Raw genomic sequence first — 22,756 nt, 5'->3', positions numbered from 1 at the left:
TGGCAAAGTGGCTGATAGGTGGGGTCTAGTGGCAGGGTTGACCAGTCAAAGGTTGAATGGTCAAAGGATGAATAGTGTAAACAGGTCCCACATGTCATTGTCTATGGTTAGTTTGACTTTAATTAAACCAGATTACTAACGATGGGGGTACTGTCATTGGTTAGTGGTTAAACTAACTAGTACTAGTAATTAGACCCTAAGCTAATTTGCACGGCCGGCCAGCGGTGGCCGTACGTACACGCACCTAGCACATGCAAGTAGCGGCCATGGCTACGGCTGTTAGTAGAGGCAGACAACAGATGTAGCCGGAACTAGAGTCAGCAACGAATGGCAAGCGGCAGCAACAACGAACAGCAGCAGAGCATAGCAGCAAGCAAGAGCAGCAGGAGCAGCGAAACAGCCAAGCACGCAGGCGCGGCACATCGGCTCGGCCAGCAGGGGCGGGGAAGGGCGCGGCCGGTGCGTGCGCGCAGGCGGCATCGACAGCGGCCACGGGCGCCAGCAGCTGCAACAGGAGCAGCAGCCTAGCACGATGCAAGCAGCAGCACACGCATGTACGTACGCGTACGCGGCAGCTCGGACGAGCTCCGGGATGGCGCGGCTATGGCGACGAATCAACAACATGGGGAGGGGGTTTGGGAAGAGTGGCTCACAGCGGTGCCGGGGACAAGGTCAGGGAGGCCGGGGTGGACCAGAGTGACGGCATCGACCGCGAGTTGGTGACGGCCGGTTGAAGAAGATGGTGATGGTGTTGGTCACGCAGCTCCCCGGCTCGAGCTGGTCCTCGGGACGGATGAACCCGAGCGCGGCGATCCTCCAGGATGTGCCCTCGAGTGACGGCGACTACGGTGGCCGTGGCAACAAAGGCGGGGCAGCGGTGACCGCGGAGATTTTGACCTTGATTTCGAGCAGAAGAAGAAGGGGTCGATGTGGGAAAGAAGGGGGGCGAACTAGGGTTTCGGGGGCGGGCGCCGGGGCTATATACGCCGGGGGGCGGTAGATGGCTGCCACCGCGGCCATGGCGCCGTGGATGGCTGCCATGGCCCCCTCCGTCTCCTGTAGCGAGGGGAAGGGGACGAGTGGGCGTGGCTGGGCCGTTTTGCTAAATGGGCCAAGTGGCTCATTAGATTAGATTTCTTTTCTTTCTATTAGTATTTCCCTTTTTCTTTTCTATTTCTTCTTTAGCTACTGTTTTGTATTTAGTTTAAGTACTAAATGATTTTAGTTAAATATTCAAGGTATTACATAAATTCGAGACAATATTTTGGGCTAGTCCAACAAGTCTCAACTAATTTTGAATATTTTGCATATTTATTTAAATTAGATTGTTTCAATAAATAAAGCTTATGGGTCGGTTTTAAAAATGTTTAGGGGCACTTGTGTATTTTGAAAAAGGTTATATCTTACATGAAAATTAGTCAGTGAATATTTGCAACCCAACTTACATTCTTATTTTACCTTTTGAAAATTTTAATTATTTGACTTTACTTTATATTTGAATTTGAATTGGGTTTGGATCAAAGTGAGGTTTAGCAAAATTAATTGTGATGACATGGCACTATTAGTGTGTGATTACTGTAGCTTGACTACCGGGGTGTTACAGTAGTTGAAAGAGAGAATTTCACCCTAGCACATGAGGAAAAGTAAGAAGTTCAAATTAACATAATACATGAGTTTGATGCTTATTTTTCATAAAAAGAACATTGTTTTATAGTTTCAAAAAATTGAAAAATAAAGTATTTCAAATAAACCAAGAAGTCCAAATTATATATAAAAAAGAAGTTCAAGTTTATAAAAAAACACAGCTTTTCTTCGTTACTAAAGAATAAAATTAAAGAAGTTCAAATTAAAATAAAAGGAGTAGTTTGATGTTTACGGAAAACTCAAATTCTTTCCATTTCTAGGAAAAATAAAAGTATGAGGTTCAATTTTTAAAAAAATGTTTGATGCTTATTTGAAAACATATTTTCTTCTAAGAATAAGACTAAGAAGTTCAATTTGAAATAACATAGAAGTTCGGAAAATATAAAAAACTCAAATTTGTTTCAAGAAGTTCACATGCACCCCCATGCACGGTTCAAAATTTATATGTGGGACGTTCGACCTTCAATTACATGTTTTAAAATGGCAAAAAATGGTGTTCGACCTTCAATTGTGTGTAATTCAACGTATACACAAAAATGTGACAAAAGTTCATAGTGAAAACAACGAGAAGTTCAGGCACTGCAATAAATGCATTTCAGGTGAGAATAAAAGTATAGAAAAATAAAAGCTTAAAACGTTTGTTGAAAGAAGTTCAAGTGCTTTGTCCGGGGAAGTTCAAAAATTCTTGCGAGAGAGGTTCACCTTGTATTTCCATGTTCAAAAATACAAAAAAGAAATTGTTTTTTTGCGTTTTAAAATAATTCTCTCAATCCACAAAAGAAGTTCAGTATATTATTTTGGAGCAATTTAATTTCAAAAAGAAAAAAAAATTCAAATTATAAAAATGGAGAAAGTTTATGTACTACATGGTGTCTGTTTAATATGAGAAAAATGAATTAAAAGGGAAGGTCCAAATTTTTTGTTGTTATAAGTTCAAGTCCTTGGTCAGAGAAAGTTAAAAAAATTATTGTGAGAGAGGTTGGTACAAAAGAAATATCATTTGTGTAACACTGACGAATGAAACAGAAAATTACAAACAAAAATATGTCACATAAGTTCAACGTGAAAACAAAAGGAAGTTCAACTACTACGCTGAATGAATTTCGAATGAAAAACTTTTAAAACCGTCGCGAGTATAAAAAAATGACCAACACAAAAAAGTTGCTTGTTTACAGCAACTTTCCGTCGGTATATCACTTGCTCAATTCCGATGAGTGGATAGAGAGCTACGAGCAAAAAAAGCACGTGAAAAAATAGAGTGAAGTTCAAGTAGACATGCGGAGAAGTTCAAGTTCTTCACGTGGTGCATGCATTTTCGAAGAATCTGTTTCGCAATAAAGGTAGAACGAATGATCTCGCCATTTGCGAAATTACTTGAAAACAGCTAGGAATCACAGAAAACCATTGACATGAAAAAGTTTCACATTTTCCTTAGCTTTTCAATGGTATATTATTTGCCCCATTCTGATAAAGTTTGTAGAAATTACGACGAAAATATGTTTTTAGCCATTTTCAAAATTGACTTTAAACAGTAAGGAATTGGTAGAAACAATATGTACCAAAAAATTTCGCATTTCCTCAAGCTTTCCAACGCCATATCATATGCTGCACTCGGACATATGGTTAAAAAATAGATCAAAAATACAAACTCGGTGGAACTTGTACCGTTTTCTAAATTACTCTTAAACCGTTCAAAATTATAAAACACTTTCTACATGAAAAAGTAGCGCATTTTCATAAGCTTTCCAACGCCATATCATTTTCCTCAATTGGATTAGCCGTTTAGAATTGACATCGAAAATACGAACTCGGCTGTTTGGTTTGCGAAATTTTACGATTTTCCAAATTACTCTTTAACCGTATGGAATTAGAGAAAACTTTCAACATGTGGAAGGAGTGGTTTTGCAGCTGCTTTCCAACGCCATATTATTTGCCTCATTCCGATAAACCATTTAGAAATGCGATCGAAAATACGATTCACGTTTTTTGTATGAAGAAAAAACGGTTTTCAAAACTGCTCTTAAACCGCTTACATTTTGCCAAAAATTTAACTTGGTTCATGATACTGGTGTCCATAGCTTTGCAACAGTATATCGCAAGCCCCATTTGGGCAATGTTGGCGGAAGTTCAATTTAGTACTGGGAGAAGTTCAGGTCGAACAACTCAGGCAGTAAAATTGCAAAAAAACGCAATTTCATCACGACCCGAGAGCAAAATCTGCAACAAGCGAGATTCCTATTTAAAACCAGTATTTAGTTGCTAAAAATGTTTTTAGATTACACTAACATCATATAGAACACGACTAACAAGAATAATTCGCGGGGGAAGCCACGGTAGCGAAGATAGCCCGAAGGTCAGGTTCGTACACAGGGAAGTTCAGGCGCGTTACTCAGGCAGTTCAGGTTGTGATCAGAATAGTGTTTGTGTGTGTGTGTGTCTATATATATATATAGTGTTACTATTCATCACCCAGGGTGCAGAACAAGTTATTCTTCATCCGAGGTAATCTTACGATCATTTTATAATTAAATTACATTTCAAATTCAAATAGTTACATTCCTATTGATTCACTACGTAAAATTTGACATAAGAAAATAAAAATATAGGTCATAAGACAAGAAAATTTGCAGTTTATGTGTATTTTAGACTATTTTTTTTATGTTTGTAATTTTACATAACATAAATATTTTTTACGGTGATTATATATTTTCTTACGGTCCCTTTTTGCCTCGAAAATAAGATAAAACTTACGGAACGTAAAATTACGGTGCATTGATGGTAAAATAGAGGGGGGTGAAGAATAACTATTCCTCAACCAGGGTGACGAATAGCGCGACCCTATATAAATAGGACAACACTATTCTAATCCTAGGATTAGAATAGTTATTTGGATCACGACACGCCCTATATAGGAGCCGTGGTGGTGTTCCTGAACTCCCGCAACTGTGCACGTTATAGAGAAAAGAAACCAAACCACACGATCCACCCCCACCCCATCGATCCCCGCATTTGTTCCCTGGATTGGGCAACCGTCGTCCTCCCCCAGATCGCGCATCTGCCGCCGTCCCACCCAGATCGCGCCGCCACCGCCGTCCTCCCCGGGTCGCGCAGCCGCCACCGTCCTCCCCGGATCGCACAGCCGCCGCCGTCCTCCCCGGATCGCGCAGCCGCCGCCGTCCTCCCTGAATCGCGCCACCCCAGATCACGCTGCCGCCGCCCTCCACAGATCACGCCGCCGCCGTCTCCATTCTCCCTGGATCATGCTGCCACATCCACCCACCGATCCACATCCCTGGAGCGCCTCCTCCCGCAACACCGCCGGCGGCCTCCTCCCAGATCCGGCTCGACTACCCACCGCAGTCGGCACATGCCCCATCCCGCCGCCGCCCCGGATCCCCACCTGCCGTCGCGACCTTCCAGCAACTGCCACATCGACCTTCTTCCCTCCACAGGCACCTGCCGCCGGTGACGCGCCCCCACGACCTATGCTTCTTCCCCGCTGCCCTGCTCTCAAAAAGCACCTCAACCCCTACTTGTGCCAGCCGCCAGTGCGGCACCTCTCCCCCTCCCACTGGTTCTTCTGTTCTTGGCCTATGTGGCCTTATGATCGTCATTCTTGTCCATCTCCCCAGAAGTTCAAGGATTCTTTTTTGTGCAGATTCTACAATTAGTACAATCCTCCCTGATTGTTTTGTTTATTTTGCTCATTTTGTGTGTGACCCCGCTCTGATTTTCTATGAACAAACAACAAAAATCTTGTGGCAGGTCTCCTAAAAAATGTGTGCGGCAGATCTCATCCTCTCTCTTTATGTGTGACCATTTTAGAGATCTCTGATTTTCTTTGTTCTTGTGTATGAGTTGATGGCATCTACCCGTTTCACGTTATACTTACAAGAACATTGTTTGTGTGCGCGCGCATTCTGTGTGTATTCTTTGTCAAATAATGGCTGGTTTTATGTTCTTTTTGTGTATATAGGAGAAAGAGGAAGAAGTTCAAAAATAAGAAATGAAGAAGTTCAAAATATGTAATACGATAAAAAATTTGTGTACGAAAATCGTGTGCAAAAATAAAATAAATTCACAATGAGGTTCATATATTAAAAGAAATTGAAGTTCGCATAGACAAAAAAAGGTGGATTTCTGAAAAAGATGTACTGAAAAGTACATATTCTCTAATTCGTGATGCTAATATGGTCGTCTTGTGACACTGAAATCTTTTTCATTTTAGGTGAGACAAATTTTTGTGTGGATGTGCTGTGCATGTGCTTGTGCGTAGTACACTGAATAGAACAAAAAAATTATTATGGGTGCCCTCTAAATGTTTGTCCTATTGCTTATGAGAATTGACCCAAATTTTCCTATTGTTTTTGCAAATGTTGGATTCAAGGGAAAATGTGTATAAAAAGGTGTGGTTTCGAAAGTTCAGGTGTAACGAACATCGAAGTTCAAACCAAAAAAAAGTAAACAGAAAAATCATGGAATTCAAAGAATAAAAACTATGGAGTTTCGTGAAAAAAATTCAAAGCATGCGAAGTTCATGTTTCAGAAATTCTAAAGTTCACGTGTACCACGTATAGAAGAAAAATCATCAAATGAAAAAAGGGACCGCCTAGGCCATTTCACCGAAAAGCAAAAAAATGCATAAAAATGTCGCGCCTATAAGAAGTTCAAATTTAAAAACCAAAGCAGGTCAACATAAAAAAATGAAGTTTTAATATCTAAAAAGACAAATTTGGAAGTTCAAAAAATTTGAGCAAGAAGTTAAAAAAAGTAGTTCAAAAATCTTTATAACGGATTTTCCCCGTTTGTAAAAAAACAGAGAAGTTCAAATTAGAAAGAGGAGCATTTCAAAAGATTGTATAAAAACTAATTTTCCCCATTCTATAAAAACTAGAAGTTGAAATCAAAATAACGGTGCGGTATCATTGTTTATATAAAAAAGCATTTTCCCCAGTTACTAACCAATAAAACTAAGAAGTTCAAATTTTAAAAATGGTGAAGTTCGATGTCTATAAAAAATTTAGATTTTTCACAAAATAGATGAATCTAGAAGAAGAAGTTCACGTGCTCCTCCATGCACGGTTCAGAATTTATATTGCAGGACATCCTACCTCCAATTACATGTTTGAAAATGGCAAAAAATCACGTCTGGCCTTCAATTGGGTGTGATTCGACGTATACACAAAATGCGACAAAAGTTCATAGTGAAAACAATGAGAAGTTCAAGTACTGCAAGGAATGCATTTCAGGTGAGAATAAAAGAAGAGAAAAATAAAAGCTTTATGGTTTGATGGAAGAACTTCAAGTGCTCTTTCCGGGGAAGTTCAAAACTTCTTGCGAGAGAGGTCCACCTTGTATTTCCATGTTCGATTTTTTCCGTATAAAAATCGAATACAATTCTTTACTCAAAATATAAAAAGGTGAAGTTCAAATTGAAATAACAGAGAAGTTCAAAGTTTACAATTACTAAAGAATAAACCAATAAGTTCAATTGAAAATAACGAAGAAGTTCGATGTTTCTAACAGAACTCCAATTTTCACATTTCTAAAAAAATACACAAAGAAGTTCAAATAAAAAGTTAGAGAGGTTCGATGTATATAAAAAACTCAGACTTTTTCTGTTACGAAAGCGAAATAGAGAGAAGTTCGGTTTGATAACTGTCAGAAGTTCATTTACTGTCTGGTGTGCATTTTGTATGAGAAAAAAAAAAGAATAAAAAGGCAAAGTCCAAAAAATTTGTTGCTAGAAGTTCAAGTGCTCGACCCGAGAAAGTTCAAAAATTCTTGTGAGAGAGGTTGAACAAAAATATGTGACAGAAGTTCAAGGTGAAACAACGAGAAGTTCAACTAGTGCAAGGAATGCATTTCAGGTGAGAATAAAAGTATAGAAAAATAAAAGCTTAAAATGTTTGTTGAAATAAGTTCAATTGCTCTGTCCGGGGAGGTTCAAAAATCCTTGCGAGAGAATTTCACCTTGTATTTCCATGCTTGATTTTTTTCGTATAAAAATCGAATACAATTCTTTAATCAAAATATAAAAAGGTGAAGTTCAAATTGAAATAACACAGAAGTTCAGAATTTATTAAAACCTAGGATTTACATGTTCAAAAAATTAAAAACACAACACCATTTTTGCACTTTTAAAAACAACTCATAAACGAAAAAATGGTTGCTACAAGTTCAAGTGCTCGGCGAGGAAAAGTTCAAAAAATTCTTGTGAGAGATGATCACTGTGTATTTAGACATCCAAAAATACGTCATAGAAGTTCAACGTGAAAACAGCAGGAAGTTCAACTACTACGCTGAATGAATTTTAGATGAAAAACTTTTAAAATCGTCGCGAGTATGAGAAAATGATCAACACGGGAAAGTTGCGTGTTTACAGCAGCTTTCCATCGGTATATCACCTGCTCAATTCCGGTGAATGGATGGAGAGCCACTAGCAATGGATGGAGATCTACGAGCAAAAAAACACATGAAAAACAGAGTGAAGTTCAGGTAGACATGCCGAGAAGTTCAAGTTCTTCACGCGGTGCATTTTCGAATAATTCGTTTCGCGATAAAGGCAGAACGCATGATCTTGCTGTTTTTGAAATTACTTAAAAACGGCTAGGAATTAGAGAAAACCATCAACATGAAAAAGTTTCGTATTTTCCGTAGCTTTTTAGCGGTATATTATTTGCCCCATTCTGATAAAGTTTGTAGAAATTATGGCAGAAATACATTTTTAGCCATTTTCAAAATTGACTTAAAACAGTAAGGAATTGAGAGAAACAATATATACAAATTTTTTTGCATTTCCTCATGCTTTCCAATGCCATGTCATTTGTTGAATTCGGACATACGGTTGAAAAATTAGCTTGAAAATACAAACTCGATGGAACTTGTTACATTTTCTAAATTACTTCTAAACCGTTCAAAATTAGGAAAAACTTTCAACACGAAAAAGTAGCGCATTTTCACAAGCTTTCTAATGCCATATCATTTGCCTGAATTGGATTAGCCGTTTATAAATTACATTGGAAATACGAACTCGGCTATTCGGTTTGCGAAAATTTACGATTTTCCAAATTACTCTTTATCCATAGGGAATTAGAGAAAACTTTCAACATGTCGAAGGAGCGATTTTGCAGCAGCTTTCCAACGCCACATTATTTACCTCATTCCGATAAACGGTTTAGAAATGCGATTGAAAATACTATTCATGTTTTTTGTATGAAGAAAAAACGGTTTTCAAAACTGCTCTTAAACCGCTTACATTTTGCCAAAAATTTAACTTGGGTCATGATATTGGTGTCCATAGCTTTCCAACGGTATATCACAAGCCCCATTTGGACACCTTTTAGCTGAAATTCAACCTAGTACTCGGGGAAGGTCAGGCGCGTTACTCGGGAAGTTCCTGTTGTGATCAGAATATTATTCTGATCCCGTGATCAGAATAGTGCTTATATATATATTATCATATGATCTCTTATGCTAAAGTAACAATTCAATCGCAATTTCAAGTATGAATCATAAGCTTCATTGAAAACCAACAAACTCTAATCTCAGTCATTGAGGCAATTGCAATTTATCATAACATAGGAAAGAGTCAATATAAGAGCTTTTCAGCAAGTCCACATACTCAACCATCTTTTAGTCTTTCACAATTGCTAACACTCACGCAATATTTATGGGTAAGAAGTTTTAATCGGACACAGAGAAAGATAGGGGCTTATAGTTTTGCCTCCCAATGTTTTACCTCAAGGGTAATGTCAACAATAATAGTTCATGAAAAATCACATCCAATTAGCTATATATATCAGGATCTTTCCAACACAATGTGCTTGCCAAAGGATAAAATGTAAAAGGGAAAAGTGAATATCACCATGACTCTTTGCATGAAGTATAAGACAAGAATAAAAGATAGGCCCTTCGCAGAGGGAAGCAGAGGTTGTCATGCGCTTTTATAGTTGGATGCACGAAATCTTAATGCAAAAGAACGTCACTTTATATTGCCACTTGTGATATGGACTTCTATTATGCAGTCCGTCGCTTTTATTTCTTCCATATCACAAGATCGTATAAAGCTTATTTTCTCCACATTAATAAGTCATACATATTTAGAGAGCAATTTTTATTGCTTGCACCGATGACAACTTACTTGATGGATCTTACTCAATCCATAGGTAGATATGGTGGACTCTCATGGCAAAACTGGGTTTAGGGATATTTGGAAGCACAAGTAGTATCTATACTTGGTGCAAATAAATTGGCTAGCATGAGAGGGAAAGGCAAGCTCAACATGTTGGATGATCCATGACAATATAATTTATCTCAGATGTAAGAAAACATAACCCATTACGTTGTCTTCCTTTTCCAACGTCAACTCTTTAGCATGTCATATTTTAATGAGTGCTCACAATTATAAAAGAGGTCCAAGATAGTATATTTATACGTGAAAATCTCTCTTTCTTTATTACTTCCTATTAATTGCAACAATGACCAAAACTATGTTTGTCAACTCTCAACAACTTTTATTCATCATACTCTTTATATGTGAGCTCATTACTCTCCATAAGATCCATATGATCTCTTTATTTCTTTTTATTTCTTCTCTTTTATTTTATTCCCTCAAGATCATAGAAAAATAATCAAGCCCTTGACTCAACACTAATCTTTATTATATATAGCTCACGGACTCGATTACATAAGAAGATCATAAAGCAAAACTCACAACTAGATCATACTAAAACTTTATTCTACTAGATCAAGATATTATCAAAAGGATCGAACTAAGAAAAATGGTAAAGATAAAAGGTGTGATGGTGATACGATACCGGGGCACTCCCCCAAGCTTGGCAGTTGCCAAGGGGAGTGCCCATACCCGATGCTCAGTTCTTCTTTGTTGGTGAAGAAGAGGATGGTTTTGTTGATGGCGTAGGCTTCTTCCTTAATTTGCGCTTGAGGAGAAAATTTTGATCCCTTAGGTCATCTATCTCCTGCTCAAGGCTTAATATCTTCTTGCATAATTCCTGTTTGTTTTCCTGCAAGAGACGAAAAGGGATAAACTCGATCTTAGGTTTCTTTGCTCTATCAGGGAGGCTTGACTTTTTGAACTCCACATGCATATCCCCAGGTTGAGGTAATGGGACTTCATCATCATCCGAGCTCGTCTCCTCCTTTCCCTTAGGTTCATAGTCCTCTTCTTCTTCCGTAGTTCAACCACAATGCTCCACATCCCCGTAGACCTTAGGATCTGCAAGGTAATCAGCCACATAGCTTTATCCTTCCGAATCCTGGGATGACATATTGCTCTTATCTGCAGCAGGAAAAGCTCGAAACAAAGACGGAGGATATTTGCGTGATACGGTGGTCAAAACCTTCGGGAGATTATATAGTGAATTTTTACCGACGAAAAGAAGTATCGTGCAAGAAAACGGAGTCTGGAGAGCACACGAGGTGCCCACGAGGCAGGGGGCGCGCCCTCCACCCTCGTGGAAGCCTCATGTCCTTTCTGGTCTGCTTCTTATTTTCCTATTTTCTTAAATATTCCAAAACGGAGAAAATTGCCATTAGAACTGTTTTGGAGTCGGTTTACTTACCGTACCACATACCTATTCCTTTTCGGAGTCTGAAACATTCTAGAAAGTGTCCCTTATGTATTCCTCCAGGGTTACGGTTTCAATAATATTAGTTTCAACATTTATGGGATTACCTGAGATATAATGTTGATTCTTTGACCGTTCACCACCTTCGGATTTGTGCCTTCGAAGTTGTTGATTTTTATGGCACTGGAACGATAGACCTCCTCGATGACGGAAGGACCTTCACATTTAGAGAGAAGTTTGCCTGCAAAAAATCTTAAACGAGAGTTGTATAGCAACACATAATCACCTACATTAAACTCATGCTTTTGTATCCTTTTGTCATGCCATCTTTTAACTTTTTCTTTAAACAGCTTGGCATTTTCATAAGCCTGGGTTCTCCATTCATCAAGTGAGCTAATGTCAAAAAGCCTCTTCTCACCGGGAAGTTTAAAGTCATAGTTGAGCTCTTTAATTGTCCAATATGCCTTATGTTCTAATTCAAGAGGTAAGTGACATGCTTTACTGTAAACCATTTTATACAGAGACATAGCCATAGGATTTTTATATGCAGTTCTATAAGCCCATAATGCATCATCAAGTTTCTTGGACCAATTCTTTCTAGATCTATTAACAGTCTTTTGCAAAATTAATTTAAGCTCTCTATTGCTAAGTTCCACTTGACCACTAGACTGCGGGTGATATGGAGATGCAATTCTATGATTAACATCATACTTAGCAAGCATTTTGTGGAAGGCACCATGAATAAAATGTGAACCACCATCAGTCATTAAATATCTAGGGACTCCAAACCTCAGAAAAATAACTTCTTTAAGCATCTTAATAGAGGTGTTATGATCAGCACTACTAGTTGGAATAGCTTCTACCCACCCAGTAATGTAATCAGCAGCAACTAAAATATGTGTATACCCATTAGAGTAAGGAAAAGGTCCCATATAATGAAAGCCCCAAACATCAAATGGTTCAATAACAAGTGAATAATTCATAGGCATTTCTTGACGTCTACTAATATTACCAATTCTTTGAAATTCATCACAAGATAAGACAAACATACGAGCATCCTTGAAGATAGTAGGCCAATAAAAACCGGATTGCAATAGCTTATGTGCAGTTCTATCTCCAGCATGGTGTCCTCCATAAGCCTCGGAGTGACACTTACGTAGGATATGTTCCTGTTCATGCTCGGGTACACAAGTCTAATATCACCATCCACTCCTTCTTTATATAGATGTGGGTCATCCCAGAAGTAATGTATTAAATCATAGAAGAACTTTTTCTTTTGCTGGTATGTGAAACTAGGTAGTATAAATTTAGCTACAATGTAATTAGCATAATCAGCATACCATGGAGCAGTACGAGAAGTATTTATGACAACTAATTGTTCATCAGGAAAGCTATCATCAATAGGTAGTGGGTCATCAAGAACATTCTCTAACCTAGACAAGTTGTCTGCAACGGGATTCTCAGCTCCCTTTCTATCAATAATATGCAAGTCAAATTCTTGTAGCAAGAGAACCCATCTAATAAGTCTAGGTTTAGCATCTTTCTTTTCCATAAGATATTTAATGGCAGCATGATCAGTGTGAACAGTTACTTTAGAATCAACAATATAAGGTCTGAACTTATCACAAGAAAATACAACTGCTAAGAACTCTTTTTCAGTAGTAGCATAATTTCTTTGAGCACTGTCTAGAGTTTTACTAGCATATTGAATCACATTTGTTTTTTATCAACTCTTTGTCCTAGAACAACCCCTACAGCATAATCACTAGCATCACACATAATTTCAAAGGGTAAATTCCAATCAGGTGGCTGAACAATAGGTGCAGAAATCAAAGCTTTCTTAAGTATTTCAAATGCTTCTACACAATCATCATCAAATACAAAAGGGATATCTTTTTGTAATAGGTTAGTCAAAGGCCGAATCTTTTTTGAGAAGTCCTTAATGAACCTCCTATAAAAACCGGCATGACCAAGGAAACTTCTTATACCTTTGATGTCCTTGGGACACGGCATCTTTTCAATAGCATCAACCTTAGGTTTGTCAACTTCAATACCTCTTTCAGAAATTTTATGCCCCAAGACAATACCTTCATTAACCATAAAGTGGCACTTCTCCCAATTCAAGACAAGGTTAGTTTCTTCACATCTCTGCAAAACTCGATCAAGGTTGCTCAAGCAATCATCAAAAGAGGATCCATAAACATAGAAATCATCCATGAAAACTTCACAAATCTTTTCATAAAAGTCAGAGAATATAGCCATCATGCATCTTTGAAAGGTAGCAGGTGCATTACATAAACCAAAAGCCATACGTCTATAAGCAAAGGTTCCGAAAGGGCAAGTAAAAGTAGCCTTTTCTTGATCCTCAGCTGACACATGTATTTGAAAGAAACTAGAGTAACCATCTAGAAAGCAAAAATGTGTATGTTTGGATAATATTTCTAGCATTTGATCAATGAAAGGCAAGGGGTAATGATCTTCTTTAGTAGCTTTATTTAATTTGCGGAAATCAATTACCATCCTATAACCTGTAATAATTCTTTGCGGAATCAATTCATCTTTTTCATTAGGAACGACAGTGATACCTCCCTTCTTAGGGACATAATGGACATGGCTTACCCACTGACTATCAGCAACGGGATAAATTATACCTTCTTCAAGGAGCTTTAATATTTCCTTTCTTACCACTTCTTTCATCTTAGGATTTATCCTTCGTTGGTGATCAATAACTGGTTTGGCGTCTTTCTCCAAATTTATTTTGTGTTGACATAGAGTGGGATTAATGCCCTTAAGATCATCAAGAGTATATCCAATAGCAGCACGGTGCTTCTTCAGAGTTTTCAATAATCTCTCTTCTTCATGCCCTGAAAGGTTAGCACTAATAGTAACAGGATATATCTTCTTTTCATCAAGATAAGCATATTTAAGAGTATCAGGCAATGGTTTAAGCTCAAACACGGGATCACCCTTGGGTGGAGGAGGATCCTCTAGAATTTCAACAGGCAAGTTGTGTTTCAGAATAGGTCCTTGTTTAAATAATACTTCATCTATTTCCCTTCTTTCGTTCATGAACATATCATTTTCATGGTCTAGCAAATATTGTTCTAAAGGATCACTAGGAGGCACGACAATAGAAGCAAGACCAATAATTTCATCTTTACTAGGCAATTCTTTATCATGGGGTTGTCTACCAAATTTAGCAAAATTAAACTCATGGGACATATCCCCTAAACCAACAGAAACAATATCCTTATTGCAGTTTATCTTAGCATTAACAGTATTCAAGAAGGGTCTACCAAATATAATGGGACAAAAGCTATCTTGTGGGGAACCAAGAACAAGAAAATCAGCAGGGTATTTAACTTTTCCACACAAGACTTCAGCATCTCTAACAATCCCAACTGGTAAAATAGTATCTCTATTAGCAAGCTTAATTGTAACATCTCTCTCTTCTATCTCAGCAGGTGCAATATCATGCATAATTTCTTTGTATAAGGAATGAGGTATTGCACTTGCACTAGCACCCATATCACATAAGTCATGATAGCAATGATCTCCTATTTTAACAGAAATAACATGCATGCCTACAACAGGTCTATGTTTATTTTTAGCATCAGGTCTAGCAATTCTAGCAGCTTCATTGCAGAAGTAAATAACATGCCCATCAATATTATCGGCCAAGAGATCTTTAACCATAGCAATACTAGGTTCAACTTTAATTTGCTCAGGGGTTTTGGTGTCTTAATATTACTTTTGTTAAACATAGTTGAAGCTTTATCATGATTCTTTATTCTAATAGGGAAATGTGGTTTCTCAATATAAGCAGTAGGAACAATAGGATCATTATAAGTGATAGTCTTTTCTTCAACTTTCATAGGTGCAACTACTTTTACTTCAATGGGAGGATTATATTTAAACCACTTCTCCTTAGGGAGATCAACATGAGTAGCAAAGGATTCACAGAAAGAAGCTAATATCTTAGAGTCAAGTCCATATTTAGTGCTAAATTCACGAAAAGCATCGGTATCCATAAAAGATTTAACACAATCAAACTTAGGTGTTATACCTAACTCTTTACCTTCGTCGAGGTCCCAATCTTCAGAGTTGCATTTAATTCTTTCCAATAAATCCCATTTGAATTCAAAAGTCTTCATCATAAAAGATCCCGTACAAGAAGTATCAAGCATAGAGCGATTACTGAGAGAAAGTTGAGCATAAAAATTTTGAATAATCATTTCTCTTGAGAGCTCATGATTGGGGCATGAATATAACATTGACTTAAGCCTCCCCCAATCTTGAGCGATGCTTTATCCTTCGCGAGGCCAAAAATTATATATATAATTACGATCACGATGAACAAGATGCATAGGATAAAACTTCTGATGAAATTCCAATTTCAATCGCTTGTAGTCCCATGATCCCATATCATCACATAGCCTATACCATGTCAATGCCTCTCTCTTCAAAGATAAAGGGAAGACCTTATTATTGATAACATCATCGGGCATACCCGCAAGCTTAAATAATCCACAAACTTCATCCACATAGATTAAGTGTAAATCGGGATGCAATGTTCCATCTCCTGCAAAAGGATTAGCTAGCAGTTTCTATATCATACCCGAAGGAATTTCAAAGTAAACATTTTCAGTAGGTTCAGTAGGTTGAGGAGCAACTCTTTGCTCTATTGGTCGGGGTGAAGATACCCCGAACAAGCCCCTCAAAGGATTATGTTCCATAGTAACAAGTGACAGTAAATTTTAGCACACTATATAATTTTTTCCTTACCAAATTCCACCTACCAAAGGCGCTTCACTCCCCGGCAACGGTGCCAGAAAAGAGTCTTGATGACCCACAAGTGTAGGGGATCTATCGTAGCCTTTTCGATAAGTAAGAGTGTCGAACCCAACGAGGAGTATAAGGAAATGATAAGTAGTTTTCAGTAAGGTATTCTCTGCAAGCACTGAAATTATTGGTAACAGATAGTTTTGTGATAAGGTAATTTGTAACGAGTAGCAAGTAATAAAAGTAAATAAGGTGCAGCAAGATGGCCCAATCCTTTTTGTAGCAAAGGACAAGCCTGGACAAACTCCTATATGAAGGAAAGCGCTCCCGAGGACACATGGGAATTATCGTCCAGGTAGTTTTCATCACGTTCATATGATTCGCGTTCGGTACTTTGATAACCTGATATGTGGGTGGACCGGTGCTTGGGTGCTGTCCTTACTTGGACAAGCATCCCACTTATGATTAACCCCCATTGCAAGCATCCGCAACTAGAACAGAAGTATTAAGGTAAAACTAACTGTCAGTTCAATATCCGGTGTATCTCGTAGTAGGGGTCCTAAGCTAGGCGTCTTGGAGCGATGGTAACATGGACACAGATTTTACCCAGGTTCGGGCCCTCTTGATGGAGGTAAAACCCTACGTCCTGCTTTTGATTGTATTCATATGGCGATAGTACAGAGTGCATGTGTCTACCATGAGATGGTAATTGAAAGGGCATTTCCCTACTTTATGTTTTGGATGATGATGACAAACCTTTGTTGGTCTAATCCTGTGCTAAATGTTTCAGGTTCTTGACGCTTAGGCTCACATCGGAAAGCTATTCTCTCTTGTAGGAAAAGATCGAAGACGGAGTCCCCTATGCTTTTTATCTCTTTGGTCGTAGAGGGAATCCTCATTAGAAAGAACTAGGGGAATCTTCTCACGTACACCTTCATCACCCCTCCTTTGTCTTCCTCAGGTGTGAGAGAGAGAGAGAGTTTTTCCTTGTCTCTTCCCCTAGATATTCCTGCTCACTGTTTCTGCCCAGCGGTTGTACCGCTCTCTGGAGCGGTTGTACCGCTGGGTCTTGTCGCTCACCAGCTTTGCTCGAGCGGTCGTACCGCTGCCTCCGGGCGGTGGTACCGCCACCATGCTCTACAAAAGCTGGGGTGGTGGTTCCGTCCATGCACCGCTCAAGTACCGCTCGCGCTTCTGTTTTGATGCGGTTCTTGGACGGTAGTGGCCCGGTTGGTCCGGTCGTTCCTCGATGACCGGTACCACCGGTGGTCTGAGCGGTTCTTCCGCTCAGAACTTAGCCACCCAAGAGCTCAAGGCCATGCAGTTGTTTCGGCCAGGCACCACCCAAGTACCGGTCAAGCTCCTGTTTTGATGCGGTGGTTGTGCGGTGGCTAGCCGGTTAGTCCGGTTATTTTTCTTAGCCGGTACTACCGCCCGCAGGTCCGGTTGTACCGCTTGGTAGGGTTCTGCAGATACACCGTGAGTCCCGGTTGTACCGGGATGAGGACCGGTTGTACCGCTGCAGTATAAAAAACGCAGTAACGGTTGGAATCTAGGGTTGTACTGCGCGGCTTTGGGTCTATATATACCCCTCGGGGCTGGTGGGGATTTCTTTTCTTCCTTCCCCAGCCCTTCCCTTCTTGTGCCCTAGCCGCCGGCCGCCATTGCCTCTGCCCCGGAGTGCTTCTCGCGCTTCGGATCCATGGGGTCTCCGTGGATCCTCTCCTAGGAGGCCTCCTCCTTCCCGATCTCTTCCCATGGATGCCGGTAATGCCCCTTGTCCTTCGTTCTTCGTTCTAGGGTTTGTTCCCTTTGTTCTAGGGCATTACTTGACATTCCGCGTTTACTGATTAAACTATTGGGTGGAAGAGATCACGTTTTGCCTCCTGCTTAGATTGCACGTCTTTGAAAGTAGAATATGGCTAGTATGATTCATATTTCGCGGTTCAGTCTAGTCTCTACCCGTAGTACCACTGTCCAGCGGTTCTACCGCCTCTGCGGGCGGTACAACCGCTGGAGCGGTACTACCGGTAGGAGAACCGGTTCAACCGGGTTATCTGCACCATGTAGCCCTGTTTCATTTTCTAAAGTTTGTGCAATATATCTTTTCTTCCTTGTGTGTGCAATCCTCTCATCTTTGCTGGGTCTCTTGTGTTCTCCTTGTGCGTGTGTTCAGGTGGCTCTAGTTCTCGCTCTGCTCCTCGCAAGACCAAGAAGAGGGCACGACGGACCTTGCGTCCGGTTGTGTCTGATGACAAAGAAGAGGTTGTGATTCCCACCAAGCCCACTCGCCGTGAAAAGTCTGCCGCTGCAAAGCAACGTGTGGTACTGCCATTGAATTGCTGGAAAGCCAACGATTGGGAAGCCTACCGCTCGAAGAATCCTTATGAGGTTCCCATTGCTCCTCGTTGGACCACCGTTCAGTTCCGGAATGAGATGCAAGTACGAGTTGTTCATGAACTCTTTGAGCACAACAAGAACAGGTATGCCAAGCAGTGGACCATCGATCTTGACCATTGGAGGAGCAACTTGGAGTGTTTTGGTGAGGCATTGGCTCTCTGCGAGGAATTTGATCTTGTCAAGCTCATGTCAGTCAACTGTGACTTTGATGTTCAACTCGTCCATCAGTTCTATGCCATGGTTCACTTTGGATAAGATGACGCACGCACACTCACTTTCATGTGTCGTGATGAGCTCTTTCAAGTTCCCTGGAGGGCTTTCTGCAATGCTATTGGGTATGATGATACCGGTCTGGAAGGAAGGGGTGGCATTCGTCCTCATGACCATCCTGAGTCCATGCCTAAGGAGAAGCTTGCCCCTCTATACATTCAGGGCCGTGGGATTATTGGAGAATCCAAGGATTTGGAGAAGGTCTATGACATCATGCACCGAGTGTTCTGTAATGTGCTCTTGCCCAAAGTGGGCAACCAAGATGAGATTCATGGCTATCTGGTTGACTTGATGGTTGCTATGAAGACCATGGTGGGGACTGGTGCAACGTTTGATGTGTCAAATTGGCTGTGGCATGAAATGTACAACATGGTCATCTACCATAAGGTCCCAATCTACGCTCTGTTTGTCATGTGCTTTCTGAACTCTGTGTGGGCTGTTCGTCATCCTGGAGAGCTCCTCACCTCTCCAGACAATCTCACTATTCGTGAGGTCAAGCTTCTTAAGAAGAAGAAGCACGCCGAGCCCCGCTTCCTTGCCAATGCTCCTAAAGATGTCTATGCCACTTATGATGATGAGGACTTTGAGCTGGAGCCAGGGGCCAAGCCCTCTTGGGTGGCCAAGCTCACTGCCAAGGTGAAGAAGACCTTTTGTCTCCAGGCTGACATCCAGAAGAAGATGTATGAGGCACATGTCAATGAGAAGCTTGCACGGCATCGCCAAATTGCAATGATGAAGCACCTCAATATGCCTGTACAGAGTGGCTCTGAGAAGAGCATCACCCTAGAGGAGCGTTGAATTTCAACCCACAGCACCTGGTCTGATGATGAGGCTCCTCCCCAACCATCCACCTCTTTTGCTGCTGCTGACAATGCCATGGAGGAATCCGATCCCGACGATGATGACAACTCTGCTGATGAGGATCCAGATGCGACCGAGGAGTCAGAGGAGGACTACTGAGCTTTGGGACACTAGCTTCGCTCTTTTCCTTTTTGGTGTCTATAGGTCTCGGGATTTGCATGGGTTGGGTTTCTCGTTTCCTCGTGTTTCTCTTTAGTGTTGAACTTTGTTCGTGGTTTCTTGTTGTGTGTGAGACTTATGCTACTCCTTTTATTGCTATTAGTTTTTCGGTTATTACGATTATTTTTATTGTTATTATTGCTATCTATCCGTTATGTTGTCTCTCATATTATGTGCTTAGAGTGGTGAGTCTATAAAATCTAGGGGGAGTCTAACCCTGAAAGTGTGCCCATGCTTTCCAACAACGTGTTCTTTTTGGGGCACACATCTAGGGGGAGTTCTGTCTAGATTTCATAGACTTCTCTCTTGCAAATCTTATTGTTGTCATCATCCACCAAACAGGGGGAGATTGAAAGGGAATTTCCCTACTTTATGTTTTGGATGATGATGACAACCCTTTGTTGGTCTAATCATGTGCTAAATGTTTCAGGTTCTTGACGCTTAGGCTCACATCGGAAAGCTATTCTCTCTTGTAGGAAAAGATCGAAGACGGAGTCCCCTATGCTTTTTATCTCTTTGGTCGTAGGGAACCCGTACTATCAAGAGGGAATCCTCATTAGAAAGAACTGGGGGAATCTTCTCACATACACCTTCATCACCCCTCCTTTGTCTTCCTCAGGTGAGAGAGAGAGAGTTTTTCCTTGTATCTTCCCCTATCTATTCCTGCTCACTGTTTCTGCCCAGCGGTTGTACCGCTCTCTGGAGCGGTTGTACCGCTGGATCTTGTCGCTCACCAGCTTTGCTCGAGCGGTCGTACCGCTGCCTCTGGGCGGTGGTACCGCCACCATGCTCTGCAAAAGCTGGGGCGGTGGTTCCGTCCATGCACCGCTCAAGTACCGTTCGCGCTTCTTTTTTGATGCGATTCTTGGACGGTAGTGGCCCGGTTGGTCCGGTCGTTCCTCGATGACCGGTACCACCGGTGGTCCGAGCGGTTCTTCCACTCATAACTTAGCCGCCCAAGAGCTCAAGGCCATGCGGTTGTTCCGGCCAGGCACCGCCCAAGTACCGGTCAAGCTCCTATTTTGATGCGGTGGTTGTGCGGTGGCTAGTCGGTTAGTCCGGTTATTTTTCTTAGCCGGTACTACCGCCCACAGGTCCGGTTGTACCGCTTGGTAGGGTTCTGCAGATACACCGTGAGTCCCGGTTGTACCGGGACAAGGACCGGTTGTACCGCTGCAGTACAAAAAACGCAGTAACGGTTGGAATCTAGGGTTTCTATATAAGGGAGCTTCTCCCACCTACCTCTCTCACCTTTGACCTCTCTCACTCCACCATTAATGCACTTCAAGCTCTCTTACCCGATCTCTCTCTCTAGCCACTCAAACTTGTTGATTTGCTAGGGATTGAAGGAGGAGACCTAGATCTACACTTCCACCAAAGGATATTTGCTTCCCCCATACTTCCTTGTGTGGATTTTGTTACTCTTGGGTGTTTGAGCACCCTAGACGGTTGAGGTCACCTCAGAGCCATATTCCATTGTGGTGAACCTTCGTGGTTTCGTTGGGAGCCTCCAATTAAGTTGTGGAGAGAGCCCCAACCTTGTTTGTAAAGGTTCGGTCACCGCCTTCAAGGGCACCAATAGTGGAATCACGACATCTCGCATTGTGTGAGGGCATGAGGAGAATACGGTGGCCCTAGTGGCTTCTTGGGGAGCATTGTGCCTCCACACCGCTCCAACAGAGACGTACTTCCTCTCAAAGGGAAGGAACTTCGGAAACACATCCTCGTGTCCGTCGTCTCCACTCTTGGTTATCTCGTGCCTTTACTTCTGCAAGCTTATTTGTATCATATCACTTGCTTGCTTATGTTTCTATCCTTGTTGCATCATATAGGTTGCTCACCTAGTTGCATATCTAGACAACCTACTTTGATGCAAAGTTTAAATTGTTAAAGAAAAGCTAAAAATTGTTAGTTGCCTATTCACCCCCCCTCTAGGCAACCTTATCGATCCTTTCAGTAATGAATATGATATATTATCTATTGACTAGCCTGGCCTCGGTTTATATATGCACCGTAGGCCTAGGGTTTAGATGAGTCCTTGTCTTGGGCGCCAAGTCTTGTGGAGTCTTCCTTGTATGCGGCAGGGGTTGTCCGAACTGGCCCATGAGTATGCGGCCATGGGGTCCTCGGCCCAATCTAACTGATCGGGAGACGACGTGGTGAGTACCCCCTAGTCCAGGACACCGTCAGTAGCCCCCTGAACCGGTCTTCAAGTTGGGGATGCTCCTCGATTCTTCCGAACTGTTCTTTGTCTTCGGTCGTCGGTCTTGAAAACTAGTTCAACAAATCTTCCCATCTTCTATCTTGAGGATTGCCGAGCTAAATCTGAAGATCTCACATGTCGGGTATCCGAGGAGCCCTTTGAGTCTTCGGCCCTTATCAATGCCTTGTTATTTTTATGCCACACCTCGGATTTGAAGTTGATCCCGGGCGGCAGCGTCCTCTTGCGTCCGAGCTCCAACGCCAGACTGCATTCGAGGTATCTTTTGCAGCCGAGCACCAACGTCGGACCGCTTTTCGAGCTCCAACGCCGGACTATGTCCAAACTCCAACGCCAGACTGTATCCGGGCTCCAACATCGGACTATATCCGAGGTGTCATATCACCTTGGTTCAAAAAAGTCGAAGGAGTTTAGCCGAGCACCAACGTCGGACCGCTTTCCGAGCTCCAACGCCGGACTATGTCCAAACTCCAACGCCAGACTGTATCCGGGCTCCAACATCGGACTATATCTGAGGTCTCATATCACCTTGGTTCAAAAAAGTCGAAGGAGTTTAGCCGAGCTTAATGCCGGAAATGCCCTCTATGGAGCCAGCCACTCGCGCCCGAGCTTTATGCCGGACTGCTTCCAAGGTGGTGCACCACCCCGACGGTGGGTCGATTTTTTGTCAATATTTTTGATTGGTGCAATTTATTCTCTGCCGAGATATATAGCCAGTAGCCCTCAAGGTGTGTATCGGTCTAAAACCCGTGATGCACCTGAAGGATGACGTAAGATTGCTGATCCCAGTAGCCGCTAAGACTCAGGTTGATTTGCAAAATCGGCTTGA

This window comes from Triticum aestivum, chromosome 5A, assembly GCF_018294505.1.
Source record: "Triticum aestivum cultivar Chinese Spring chromosome 5A, IWGSC CS RefSeq v2.1, whole genome shotgun sequence".
NCBI lineage: Eukaryota > Viridiplantae > Streptophyta > Magnoliopsida > Poales > Poaceae > Triticum > Triticum aestivum.
The sequence above is the reverse complement of the archived record's forward strand: the minus strand, read 5'-3'. Positions refer to the sequence as shown.